Source organism: Nomascus leucogenys, unplaced genomic scaffold (assembly GCF_006542625.1).
Source record: "Nomascus leucogenys isolate Asia unplaced genomic scaffold, Asia_NLE_v1 001266F_44798_qpd_obj, whole genome shotgun sequence".
Lineage (NCBI taxonomy): Eukaryota > Metazoa > Chordata > Mammalia > Primates > Hylobatidae > Nomascus > Nomascus leucogenys.
The window spans coordinates 563-13,850 of record NW_022095871.1 but is presented as its reverse complement, the minus strand read 5'-3'; the positions used below and the strand labels follow the sequence as shown (position 1 = coordinate 13,850).

The 13,288-nt window shown below is 38.8% G+C and overlaps 1 non-coding gene and 1 pseudogene across 2 annotated transcripts; both read left to right on the top strand.

Moving 5' to 3' along the window:
- Nucleotides 1-447: 447 nt before the first annotated feature.
- Nucleotides 448-12,942, top strand: LOC115833740 (annotated as a pseudogene). The gene is made up of 6 exons (XR_004029065.1): nt 448-1,006; nt 5,613-5,727; nt 5,888-6,061; nt 8,819-8,925; nt 10,232-10,369; nt 12,843-12,942. The product of XR_004029065.1 is annotated as a POTE ankyrin domain family member H-like (transcript).
- On the top strand, nt 11,617-11,723 carry LOC115833741. Its single transcript, XR_004029066.1, has one exon. It is a non-coding gene; the product is annotated as a U6 spliceosomal RNA (small nuclear RNA).
- Nucleotides 12,943-13,288: the final 346 nt, after the last annotated feature.

The window sequence follows — 13,288 nt, the reverse complement described above, 5'->3', positions numbered from 1 at the left end:
TGCCGCACGCGCGTAGCGGCTTGGCTGGCCTGTAGCGGCTTGGCTTTGCGTTGGTCGCTTGGATTGACCTTTCCTCCTTGGATTGACGGTTTCTCCTTGGATTGACCTTTCCTCCTTGGATTGACGGTTTCTCCTTGGGTTGACGTTTCCTCTCTCACGTTCTTTTACTGGGCTTGATCTTTTCTCTGCTGGGTTTGGCATTCCCTTGGGTGGGCCGGGTGTTTTCTTGGGGGGGGGTGGCCCTTGCTGGGGTGGGCGTGGGGTCACCCTGGGTGGGTGTGGGTTTTCCCTGAGTGGGGTGGGCTGGCCTCCCCTGCTGGGGTTGGCAGGTTTTGGCTGGGATTGACTTTTCAAACAGATTGGAAACCGGAGTTACCTGCTAGTTGGTGAAACTGGTTGGTAGACGCGATCTGCTCGCTACTGGCCTCTCCTGGCTGTTAAAAGCAGATGATGGCTGAGGTTGGTTCAATGCCGGCTGCCTCCTCTGTGAAGAAGCCATTTGGTCTCAGAAGCAAGATGGGCAAGTGGTGCTGCACTGCTTCCCCTGCTGCAGGGGGAGAGGCAAGAGCAACGTGGCACTTCTGGAGACCACGACGACTCTGCTATGAAGACGCTCAGAAGCAAGATGGGCGTGGTCTGCCATTGCTTCCCCTGTGCAGGGGGAGAGGCAGAGCAACGTGGCGCTTCTGGAGACCACGATGACTCCGCTGAAGACGCTCAGAAGCAATGGGCGCTTCTGGAGACCACGATGACTCCGCTGTGAAGACGCTCAGAAGCAAGTGGGCGCTTCTGGAGACCACGATGAGTCCTCTGTGAAGACACTCAGAAGCAACGTGGGCGCTTGGGGAGACTACGATGACAGCGCCTTCATGGAGCCCAGGTACCACGTCCATCGAGAAGATCTGGACAAGCTCCACAGAGCTGCCTGGTGGGGTAAAGTCCCCAGAAAGGATCTCATCGTCATGCTCAGGGACACTGACGTGAACGAGAAGGACAAGCAAAAGAGGTAACCAGGCCTGGGCTGGGAGGAGGTGGGACGTGGGGGGATGATGGGGACATACCCTCCTGGCGGGGGAGGAAGGGGACCTGGCTTTCTCGCCTCCGCAGGCCTCACACCACCCTGGATGTGGAAACCTCAGAGAGGTCAGGGCCCAGGCCCCTTTATGAGCTGCAACGCAAAAACAAAACTTTAGCTGATTTCCAATCAAATTATAATTTTCCTCGTAGAACACTAATAGACTGTTTTAAAGTGATTTAACTCGCAAAATTGTTGATGCAGCAGATTATTTTTAATCTACAGATTTTAAAACAATGTTCTATACGTTATAGAAAAGTGTATATTGAGAACTAAGAAGAAGCCCCATAACACATCAACTTCAGGGCTAAATATTCTTCAAATAAAATCCAGTATGGGTTTTATATAAATGTACACTGTGTAAATATGTTCTTTACTGAGGAACCTTAGAAGGAAACTGAAATGGGAAGATGGTTCCTGTGCTCGAATAGGAAGATCGAATTTTCTTAAGATGTGAGCTTTTTGGCTGGGCGGGGTGGCTCATGCCTGTAATCCCAGCACTTTGCGAGGCCTAGGTGGGCGGATCACGAGGTCAGGAGATCGAGACCATCCTGGCTAACATGGTGAAACCCCGTCTCTACTAAAAAATATAAAAAAATTAGTTAGGCGCGGTGGCAGGTGCCTGCAGTCCCAGCTACCAGGAGGCTGAGGCAGGAGAATGGCGTGAACTGGGACGCGGAGCTTGCAGTGAGCCAAGATAGCGCCACTGCACTCCAGCCTGGGAGACAGAGCGAGACTCCGTCTCAAAAAAAAAAAAAAAGATGTGAGCTTTTTCTATTTATCACTTTCACCTAAGCCAAATAAAAATAGCAGTTTTAGCGTTTTTAAATTCCACATGCTGTCTTTTATTATTGTGATAATTTTTTTTGTAACAGAATGGTAAAAGGCTTGCTTTTCCAGATATCAAAATGTGCATGTTATTTATTTCCACAAATTGTTTACTAACGGCTGAAAAGACATCAATGAATAAAACAGAATAGGAAATTTAGAAATACCCAAATATATGTAAGAATTTAGCACTTGATAATGGTGATGTTTTTTATTATTTAAAAAAGATGGATTGTTCATAATTCATTTTTGGAGAAAACTATCTAGATGTTTATATCACAAAAATAAGAGTATAGATTAAAAATTTTAAATATTTGAAAAGAGAAACATACCAGAAGAAAACACAAATGCCTATTTATATATTTTTTTGATGGAGTCTCTCTCTGTTGCCCAGGCTGGAGTGCAGTGGTGCAATCTTGGCTCACTGCCACCTCTGCCTCCTAGGTTCAAGCAATTCTCTGCTTCAGCCTACTGAGTGGCTGGGATTACAGGCACCTGCCACCACGCCTGGCTAATTGTTTTGTATTTTTAGTAGAGATGGGGTTTCACCATCTTGGCCAGGCTGGTCTTGAACTCCTGTCCTCGTGATCCACCCATCTTGGCTTCCTGAAGTGCTGGGGTTACAGGCGTGAGCCACCGTGCCTGGCCTATATATGCAGATATAATAAAATAAGCACATTTTAAAATTGGGCAAAGTACTTTTTTGCATATCTACCAGTGACCTATGCGCATAGGAAAAGATAGCGTTCCTGGTAGAAGAAGGAATTAAGTTAGAAGAGGAATGAAATACTGTTTTCTATTTAAGTTAGAGGAGGAATGAAAGGCCGGGTGCAGTGGCTTATGCCTGTTATCCCAGCACTTTAGGAGGCTGAGGCAGGTGGATCATGAAGTCAGGAGTTTGAGACCAGCCTCGCCAGTGTGGTGAGCTCCCATCTCTACTAAAAATACAAAAAATTAGCTGGGCATGGTGGCACACACCTGTAATCTCAGCTACTCAGGAGGCTGAAGCAAGAGAATTGCTTGAACCAGGGAGGTGGAGGTTGCAGTGAGCCGAGATCATGCCACTACATTCCAGCATGGGTGACAGAGTGAGACTCCATCTCAAAAAAAAAAAAAAAAAAGAAATACTGTTTTCTATCCACAAAGTTTGTGAGGATGAAGAACAGTGGTACTTATATACTTGTTTAAAGTTTAAATTGCTGCAGGTTTTCAAACAGACACTTTAGTGGTAAGAATCACATTTTAAAAATGTTATGCTTTTTACTCATCAATTCCATTATACTGAAATATCTTTACCAAATAGATGTCTGTTTTTCTTAGTATTGTTTAAAATAGCAGTGTGTTTAGAAGAACCCATATAAAGATTTCATGAACAAATTTCAGTGCATCCATAGGATGGAATAATATGTAACTATTGAGGATGTCAGTAGATACAGAGATATGTCGACATGCAAAGATGTACTTTGCTATATCAAGTGAGAAAAAAACCAGTTTGTTACACATATACACGAACAGAATCTGCTCTTGTGTTAGCTGAAAATATGTAGAAAATATAATCAAACTTGTTTCTGGGGATTTGTAAGTGAAGTTTTTCCCTTTCTTTTATCTGTGATTTCTGCAGTGAACATCTGAAGTTTTAGTTAAGGTTCATTAGTAATGAAATAATCCTTGGGAAGAGAAGGAATATGCTTCTTGCATAGATGCAAATAATTTCTCACATTCTATTATTTATTTTTATTTCTGTGGTTAGGTATCTTCTGTGAACTTTTACCCTCTTCAGAAGTAAAGGGATTGTGTTTACCTGTTCCTGTAGATTTTATTGTATATACATTTTATTACATAATTACCTTTCATTATATATAGATTAACATGTAAAAAGTATGAATTAATCATTTTACTTGAGTTATATATTTATGAAAATTAAAATAGCAAATATAAAAGATTATTACTATTGCACATGTATTGCCCTACTTTACAGGAGTTTTCTTTAAAAATATTGAACTCCCAAGCTGTGTTCTTCCATTTTTTCAATCCATTTAGTCATCAGACATAAGCCAGACACCTATTATGGGGCAGGCATATTCTACTATCTCTCAGGATCCTTCCATCTTTGAAAACTTCATGTTTACCTGCTAGGCTTAAGCAAGCTGAGAGATTTAAAATTGGGGCATTAGGACTTAATCTCAATTGAAGCTTTTCCTCCCTCCTTTCAAACAGAAGCATTTCTGAAGGTAGAAAATAGTAAAAGGCAACCCTTAACTGCCCTTTTGAAAATTTATAAGTCTTGGGTAAAGACTGTTTTAGTTGTTTTAAGTACTAAAATGTGGTACATACACAGCATGGAATACTATGCAGCCATGAAAGAAGGAACGAGAGCATGTCCTTTGCAGGGACATGGATGGTGTTGAAAGCCATTATCCTTAGAAAACTAACATAGGAAGAGAAAACCCAATACTGCATGTTCTCACTTATAGGTGGGAGCTACATGATGAGAACACGCAGATACCTAGAGGGAAGCAACACACACTGGGGCCTATCAGAGGGTGGAGGGTGGGAGGAGGGAAAGAAGCAGGAAATAGAACGAACAGGTACTGGGCTTAACATCTGGGTAATGAAATAGTCTGTACAACCAACCCCCTTGGTGCACGTTTACCTATGTAACAAACCTGCACATCCTGCACATGTACCCCTGAATGTAAAAGTTGAAAAAAGCTCCACAAATAGTTTCATAAATCCTTTGTAAAAAGAGAAAATTTATAAGTCTTGAATCCGAATATGAATCATTGGAAATATCTGATGTACATACATTGTATAAATCTAAGTATTGAAAAAAATAAGCCCATGCTATGCATTTCAATTCCAAGTTTTCTTTGGCTTAAAGTTTATTGAAAACCAAAGTAAAAATTGGTTTATTTTAGAAATTTGTTGTTGTTTTCACCTCAGCTCTCTTATTCCATAGTACTTAAAAACTAAAATTTATCTAAATGCTGGTCATCTGAGTGGAACCGCCCCAGACCTGTTATAACATATTCTACTTAATGTAAGGCACCAGGGATTGTATGATGCCCCATTATTTTATATCTCAATAAGAGAATTATTTAAATGCCGCCAATTATAGTAAATCATGAATTGTAAGTGGTATTTCAGTGGAGACAACATGGAGACAATGATCATCTTAGAATCACTAAAATACAATGTTACCTGCAATATTTAAAACATACCTGAAAGTGTAGGTATAATTGTATCATCTCACTTAATTCTTTAGTGGTATTAGTAAAAATTATAATATCTAACAATTATTGAGCTGTTGTTAGGAACTATTCTATATCTTTTGTGCAGAGTCTCATTTAAGAATTACAGTGGTTTCCTGTGAGAAAGCTACTATTTTCATTCCTATTTTATTGACGAGGAAACTGAGACCCCAGAAGGCTAAGCAACAGCCAGGAAGTGACAGAGCTTCAAGTAGGATTCCAGCCCAAGTTGAATGTCATCCAAGGGCTATGCTCTTTGTATTCATATAGGCTGCTCTTTCATTAATACAGCGAGTAATGAGAGATAATAAATAGTGTGGTTTTTTCATGGGAAAGTTAAATGTTTGTTTTGAAGGCAGAGTAATAGCAGGGTATTCAGTGTTTGCAATTACGTAAATCATTGATACGGCTGTAGCTGGTGCACTACAATTTCCTAAAAAGTCTTCTCACTCTCATAGGACTGCTCTACATCTGGCCTCTGCCAGTGGGAATTCAGAAGTAGTAAAACTCCTGCTGGACAGACGATGTGAACTTAATGTCCTTGATGACAAAAAGAGGACAGCTCTGACAAAGGTATGCAGTAGCCAACTATATCAGCGTGAGGTGGGTTTGATTTCAATACATAGCATAAAAATGAGTTTTCTCCTTTAAATATAAGTAGTTGGTGAAAGCTGTGGAATGTTTATTTTGAATTCCTAGGATTTGTAATTTGTTTTTGGTCTAATACTGACAGGCCGTACAATGCCAGGAAGATGAATGTGCATTAATGTTGCTGGAACATGGCACTGATCCAACTATTCCAGATGAGTATGGAAATACCAGTCTGCACTATGCTATCTACAACGAAGATAAATTAATGGCCAAAGCACTGCTCTTATACGGTGCTGATATCGAATCAAGAAACAAGGTATAGATCTACCAATTTTATCTTCAAAATACTGAAATGCATTCATTTTAACATTGACCTGTGTACGGGCCAGTTTTCCGTATTTGGAAGCTCAAGCATAACCTGAATGAAAATATTTTGAAATGAACTAATTATCTAAGATTTTATTTTAAATATTGTAACTTTCAAAGAAGCATTAGAGGGTACAGCTTTTTTAAATGCACTTGTGGTAAATACTTTTTTTGAAAACACTGAATTTATAAAAGGTAATACTTACTATTTTTCAATTTTTCCCTCCTAGGATTTTTTCCCCCTAATGAATGTAAAATGGCAAAATTTGCCCTGAAACAGGTTTTACATGAAAACTCCAAGAAAACTTAAACATGTTTCAGTGAATAGAGATCCTGCTCCTTTGGCAAGTTCCTAAAAAGCAGTAATAGACACGAGGTGATGCACCTCTCAGTGGCAAGGCTTAAGATATTTCTGATTGCTCATGAGGCAGAAGTGGAAAGGGAAAAAGAGCAATCCGAAATATCAGGGCCAATTTGGAAATTAGGTAATAGAGGGAAAAGACCGTGAAGAGGTTGTGTGTGTGTGTGTGTTGTTGTTGTTGATTCATTTGTTTCCTTTGTATGGTGAGACAAGGTTCTCTTCAATTTTAGAGAATGACAGTTTTCAGTTTGGGAGAGGGAGTTAGTGGGTTGTAAACTGCCTAGAGATCAATTTTAGGAGGCCTCTGAGGAACCAGATTGGCAGTGAATTGGTGTAATGTAAGGGGAAACCCTTGAGCAGAGGGAATATCAAGTAATTAACTGACTTAGTATCCTATTCTGGTAGAAATGGCCAATTAGAGTCTCAGCTCTGCTTTCAAATCTAGAGTGTCTGGATGAGAAGGTGGAAGATAAATAAGTAACAAGATCAAGTTGGATTTTGAGTTGACTAGACCCTGTTCTTCTCTTACTGGGAACAATCGTGGTGTTTTCAGCAAATGGGTCTCTCTCCTCCTCCTTACTCTTTTTGGCCAAATCTTCAAATGAGAAAGGGAATTGGTCATGTGGGTGAGAAATGAGACTGAAGTAATTGTCTATTACACTAGCTTTCAGCTAGAATTGTGCATCCCAGTAACCTGAGGAAAGTGTTTAAATAATCAACAAGTCTAGGCTTTTTCCTGAAGATTTTGATACAGTAAGTCTAATAAAGCCTGGATATGTATATTTGAAAATGTTTCCTTGAAGCCAGGCATGGTGGTGCATGGCTGTGGTCCCAGTTGCTAGGGAGGCTGAGGTGGGAGGATTGCTTCAGCTCAGGAGTTCGAGTCTAGCCTGGTCAACATAATGAGACCAACAACAACGACAACAACAACAATAACAACAACAATTTTCTCAAAATCTGGATACACTCCTGCTTAAGAACCACTGAATACAGAAATGTAATATGTAAATTCTTATATCTCAGAAACTTAAGGTAGCTCTAGAAGAGTTGGAGTTGGATATGTGCTGATTTCTTTAAATCTTTCCTTTCCAGTAACGTTAATCTGACTTTTTTTTTTTTTTTTGAGATGGGGTCTCACTCTGTTTCCCAGGCTGGAGCGCGGTGGTGCAATCACAGCTCACTGCAGCCTCGACCTCCCCAAGCTCAGATGGCCCTCCAACTTCAGTTTTTTTTTAGTAGAGATGAGGTTTTTGCCATGTTTCTCAGGCTGGTCTTGAACTCCTGGGCTCAAGCGGTTCACCCGCCTCAGCCTCCCAAAATGCTAGGATTACAGGTGTGAGCCACCATTCCTGGCCTAGTCTGTCTTTTATCTCTGTGGTCGAGACATTAAAATGAATATTGTTGGTAGTATCTATCAGGTTACAGAATAATACATTTTCCTTTCTACCATCAGTTATTCACTGCCATTCAGAACGTCTTTAGAAATTTGCTGTGAGTAGTCTTTCAGTAAGTAGAGGATGGCCCTCTCAGCATTTTGTGTCTCTTTGTTCAATCATTCAAGTGCTTAGGTCAGTAAGTCGTTAAGGCAGAGTTTTCTCAATTAGAATTATAGCAAATTCTAAACCATTTTTTGCCAATTGCAGTTGTATTATGGACTATCCAGTGCGTCTCAAGTATGTAGAGCTTTGGCATAATCGGCAGTTTTAAACACTTAAAACCATGGAGTTACTAAGAATACAGATAGGAATTCTGTTAATTTAGTTTCAGTAGTCCTACGAACTGATGATTTAGTTAACAATCTGGGAAAATTAAATACAGATAGATTTTAAATAAATGAATGTTGGAAAGTTTTTTCAAATGGGCAGTATGAGTTTTAATAGCAATTTTTGTTGCATGTTGGAGGTTGAACTTTCGGTAAAACATGAAACTAAAGAAATATTTTACATGCAAATTCTTGCTTTATACACAATTTGTTTTAGGGTTGAGGATATACAGACAAAAGATACAGCTCCTGCCCTCAGGAAGCTCTTTGTTTAGATGGGAAAAATATTATCATCCAATAATGCCATACCAAATGCTGGGTTAGAAGTAAAGAGTCTTGGAAGCAGTAAATGTTTAAAGTGAGTTTTTGAGTTGATTAGAGTTAACGTGGTGAGGCAGAGAAGGGGTGTTTCCAAGGGAAGGAGCAGTGTGTAGGAAAGCACAGAAGAGTGAGAAGGAAGCGACTACAATTTATTTACTTTCTATGCATGTAAGTCCATAAGATCTTATATAAAGTTTCTACTTCAGTTGAGGAATATGTACTTTTTTGAATTACATAAGTTTTCGCTTTATATTGTTTTGCAGCTTGGCCTCACACCACTGTTACTTGGTGTACATGAACAAAAACAGCAAGTGGTGAAATTTTTAATCAAGAAAAAAGCTAATTTAAATGCACTGGATATATATGGAAGGTATAGTTGTTTCTTTTAATCTGTGTGTTCTAGATAGCAGTCACTCAAGTCATAAATATTAAATTAATAAGATTATACTTACTGGGATATAGTGATCAGTATGAACACAAATCAGTTAGGTAGAAAAACAGTTATTTGGACTGGGCAACATAAAGAACAGTTTTAGTAGGATTCATCTTTTATTATATTGACTGATGTTATTTGTTATGTGACATTTTTGGTTACATGATCTTATGTTAGCTAAAGGGATTTCATATTAATATTATGAAGTTTGAACTTTAACTTTCAGTTAAAGTTATGACTCAGTATTGAACTTCTTAACGCTTTCTAATAGTTTTTAACCTTTGTGTCTTACATGCTTTTCCACTAAATACGCTGTATTAAACATAAATGGGGTAGAAAATCCTTTTGTCTTTTCAATGACTTTGCCTTAAGTTGCTTTCTTTGAAGAATATTGTTAGCTTATCCCTACATGACACTTAATTGCTGTTCCCACATACTGTGGGTTCAACAGCTTTTTTCCTTTTTTATTTCCAGTGTATTTTGATGTTTTTATTTTTAATTGGTATGGAGAGAGGGAGTGAAGATAGTTTTAAGTGGATACACTTTTCCTTTAATGAAGGGAAGCCATAGGTGGGTGATAAAGAGAAAAGAGCTAGACTTTGGATTCACACAATACTGGGTTGAATTCCTAACTTTCTTACTTGCTAGGTGTGTGACCTTGGGAATGTTATTTACCACCAAATATGTTGTCATATATGAAAAATAGGAGAATATATCCTTCAAAGTTGGCTGTGCATAAGAAAGAAAGATACATGTGGCATTTAATTCAGTGCCTAGCACATGCTTATTGGCATCATTAACTGAAACTCCTGTGACTACTATTCTTACCATTATTATTAATCTTACTGCTTTCAGCATGCAGAGAGCTCTTATTTATTTTACCCCCTAGCTGATTTTCTATTACAGCATATGAGTCTAGGGAAGCTGTGACAAAATCTTCACTTAAATCTTTGTTCACTTCAGATAAGTGTCCCTAACATTGTTTCTTGCCCGTCAAAGGACTTTAAATTAGTAGCTTCTGCTATGCAATACCCCACTGAGATAAGAGGGGTTTGTTTTGTCCCTTCCTGTTAACCTTGGTGGTATTTTACAAAGATGAACACTTGAGCACTGAAGATGCTTATGTCTTTTAGTGCATGTAAATGTTTGATTCTGCACAGACAGGCAAGAAGTTAAATTGGTAACGTATATCAAGTTAGCTTTTAAAATAACTTTATTACAGTTCCTATCTCTGTCATTTTAGAACTGCTCTCATACTTGCTGTATGTTGTGGATCAGCAAGTATAGTCAGCCTTCTACTTGAGCAAAGTATTGATGTATCTTCTCAAGATCTATTTGGACAGACGGCCAGAGAGTATGCTATTTCTAGTCATCATAATGTGTAAGTGTTTACATTAAAAGGCTAGTTAATGCTAAATTGAGGTTTAAAATAATTATAACAGTTGCATCTTACGTATCAAGTGAGATGTCATAGTTTGGTTCAGGTAATTTTAGACCTGGCAGTGAGTTAGTCCCCTGCGTCAGCCAGAAATCAGACAAAAAGCAAGACAAGTTAGAAGTACCAATGGGTGCAGGATTCTTTATGTCAAGACTTTTAAGACCTTTATCCTTAGAGATCCCAACATTGTTCATTTCATCCAAGTGTAACACCTATGCATGGGATAAAAAATAGTGTCACAGCTTTGATTTTTCTGATTAGTTATTTGGGCCTGCAAATGTCCAGTTTATCAGCAAGTCTTGTACTGTCTTCTGGGGACTATGTCCTATATACTCCTTGAATTTTTCAGGAACCGAAGGGGTTCACTAAATCCAAGGAAGACAGTCCCTTTTATCAAGTCAGGAGGAGGAGAAAAAAAAAGGACATTGCAATCATTCTGTTGTTTCCATTGATTCTGTTGCTGCATTGTTGCCACTCAAACTGGCCCTGCTGCCTTAAGATGAATCGGTAGATTCAGGTCCCTCAAGTCTTCATGGCGATTCATACAGTGACTTTGAAGTACAACGTTTTTTAGTTCCCATACCTATGCTTATATGCTCAGCCATTGTTCCCAAAGCACCAGCCTCCTGCTCTGGCCACTGGGCATCCTGACTTTATAAACCACACACAAAGTGAGCAAATTGGCCCTTCCCCCCATATTCAGAACCTAATGTGGAACCCACATCTTAGCCAAGAATTAGCTGAGACCTTCATGGTAAGAGATCCTTTGAGGCTGTTGTTGGTCTTTTCTCTAGCAGGTATTGGGTGGGCTTGTTCTAAAGGGTCAGAGGGGTTGAAATAATGTGGCAGAAAGAGATCAGTGTTTGTTTCTTCTTCTTTGCTACCAGATCTGTACTGTGAGGCACCTTTATATCCTGTATAGAACCTTGGGCAGTAGAAAATCCCATATGAACCTTCCCTTGAGCAGTGGCTCCCAGCTGTGGTTGGCCCCTTGAGTAATCTGATTTACATGATAATGAAAATCGTCCAAGCTACTTCCATCTCTAGCTCAAGATTTAAAATATTTTCAAATTCTAGCTCACAGGAAGCCATTGAAGAGAATTCTCAGAATCTCAAGTAGGTTAGTTGGACTTAACAGAGCCAAGCCTTGTCCATGACTCGTCACTAATCATGTGTAAGAGTAGGGCTTTGTGCTTGCTTCGGCGGCACATATCCTAAAATTGGAACCATACAGAGAAAGTTAGCATGGCTTCTGCATAAGGAGGCAGCACAAATCTTTGAAGCATTCCATATTTTGTGCAGTCACTGGAAGGTCATTTGACTATTTGCTGACTAGCTCTAAGGAAACAGTGTGAATCAAAGCAAAATGGGTGCCACCAAAATATTGAAATTGTGATTTGCACTGCAAAAATAGTCATGTAAGATGGTCTATGAGATGACTTTGAGCTGAATAACGTGTTCGGTGCAAAATACATTGTTAGTATGTATGTCGAAAATTACAGAATGTCAACTTGCAACTTCTCCATGGAAACTAAAAAAAATAAAAGTAGACTTTTGGTCTCCCATGTCAGCTGGAATTGAACATCAGTATAAAGCATTATCCTCACAAACATCTGCTGGCTGAGAGTTTGAGTCTGTAGAGAAGGATCGTTGGTCCAAACCAGGTCTTAACATCCATTGGTTTTTCTGCCCTTGGTGTGATTGATCAACTCCATAATAGTGGACAATCACATTACCTACTTTAATGAGATATTTATGAATAAATTTAGTTACAAACTGTGACATAGTTGAGATGCCCTGAATTATAAGCCATAAGGAGTAGGACAACTAAGAGGCAAAATTAGGACTCAATAACATTTTCTGAAAACTACAACATTTGCATATTAGAACCTATGAACAAAATACGCATTGGGTTTTATTTGGGATTCCAAGATAATTTTAGTCATAAAGTTTAGGAAGAGATTATTCCATTGCTTTACTATTTCTCTGAGCATTTAAAAAATATTATCTCCTTAAATTTTTATAACAACCTAGGGAAATAAGGCAGCAAAGTCCTCACTTTGTTGAAGAAGACATTGAGCCTAAGAGAAGCAAGTTGTCCAAGAACAAATAGCTGTTCATTATGGAGCTAGGACTTATGCAGAGTTGGGACACTTTTTATTATGTCATGCTAATGCAACCTAATTTACTGGGTCACATGCCCTCGATTTATGAGTATTTCACCCTACATTTTTTCTTCTTTAATTAGAAGCTTAAAGAGAAGTTTGCAGAATGTACTCATAAGTGGATGGGATAATACTGTTAAGTTCTGATATTCTGATATTGTTTGAAATACTCTTAAGAATTTTACATTTGGTAAGTATTTTTTATATCAGTATTAAAATAGTAATTTGGTTTATTATATTTTTATACATAGAATTTGCCAGTTACTTTCTGACTACAAAGAAAAACAGATGCTAAAAGCTTCTTCTGAAAACAGCAATCCAGGTAAGACTTGTGACAGTGAATTACTTTAGGTCAGTTGTCCCCAACGTTTTTGGCACCAGGGACCAGTTTTGTGGAAGACAATCTTTCCATGGGCTGGGGAAAGTGGGATGGTTTCAGCATTATTCAATCATGTTACATTTATTGTGCTACTTTATATTATTATTACATTGTAATATATAATGAAATAATTATACAACTTACCATAACGTAGAATCCGTGGAAGCTCTGAGCTTATTTTTCTGCAACTAGATGGTCTCATCTGGGGGCAAAGTGAGACAGTGACAGATCATCAGGCATTAGATTCTCATACAAAGCACACAACCTAGATCCCTCGGATGGGCAGTTCACAACAGGGTTCATGCTCCAATGAGTATC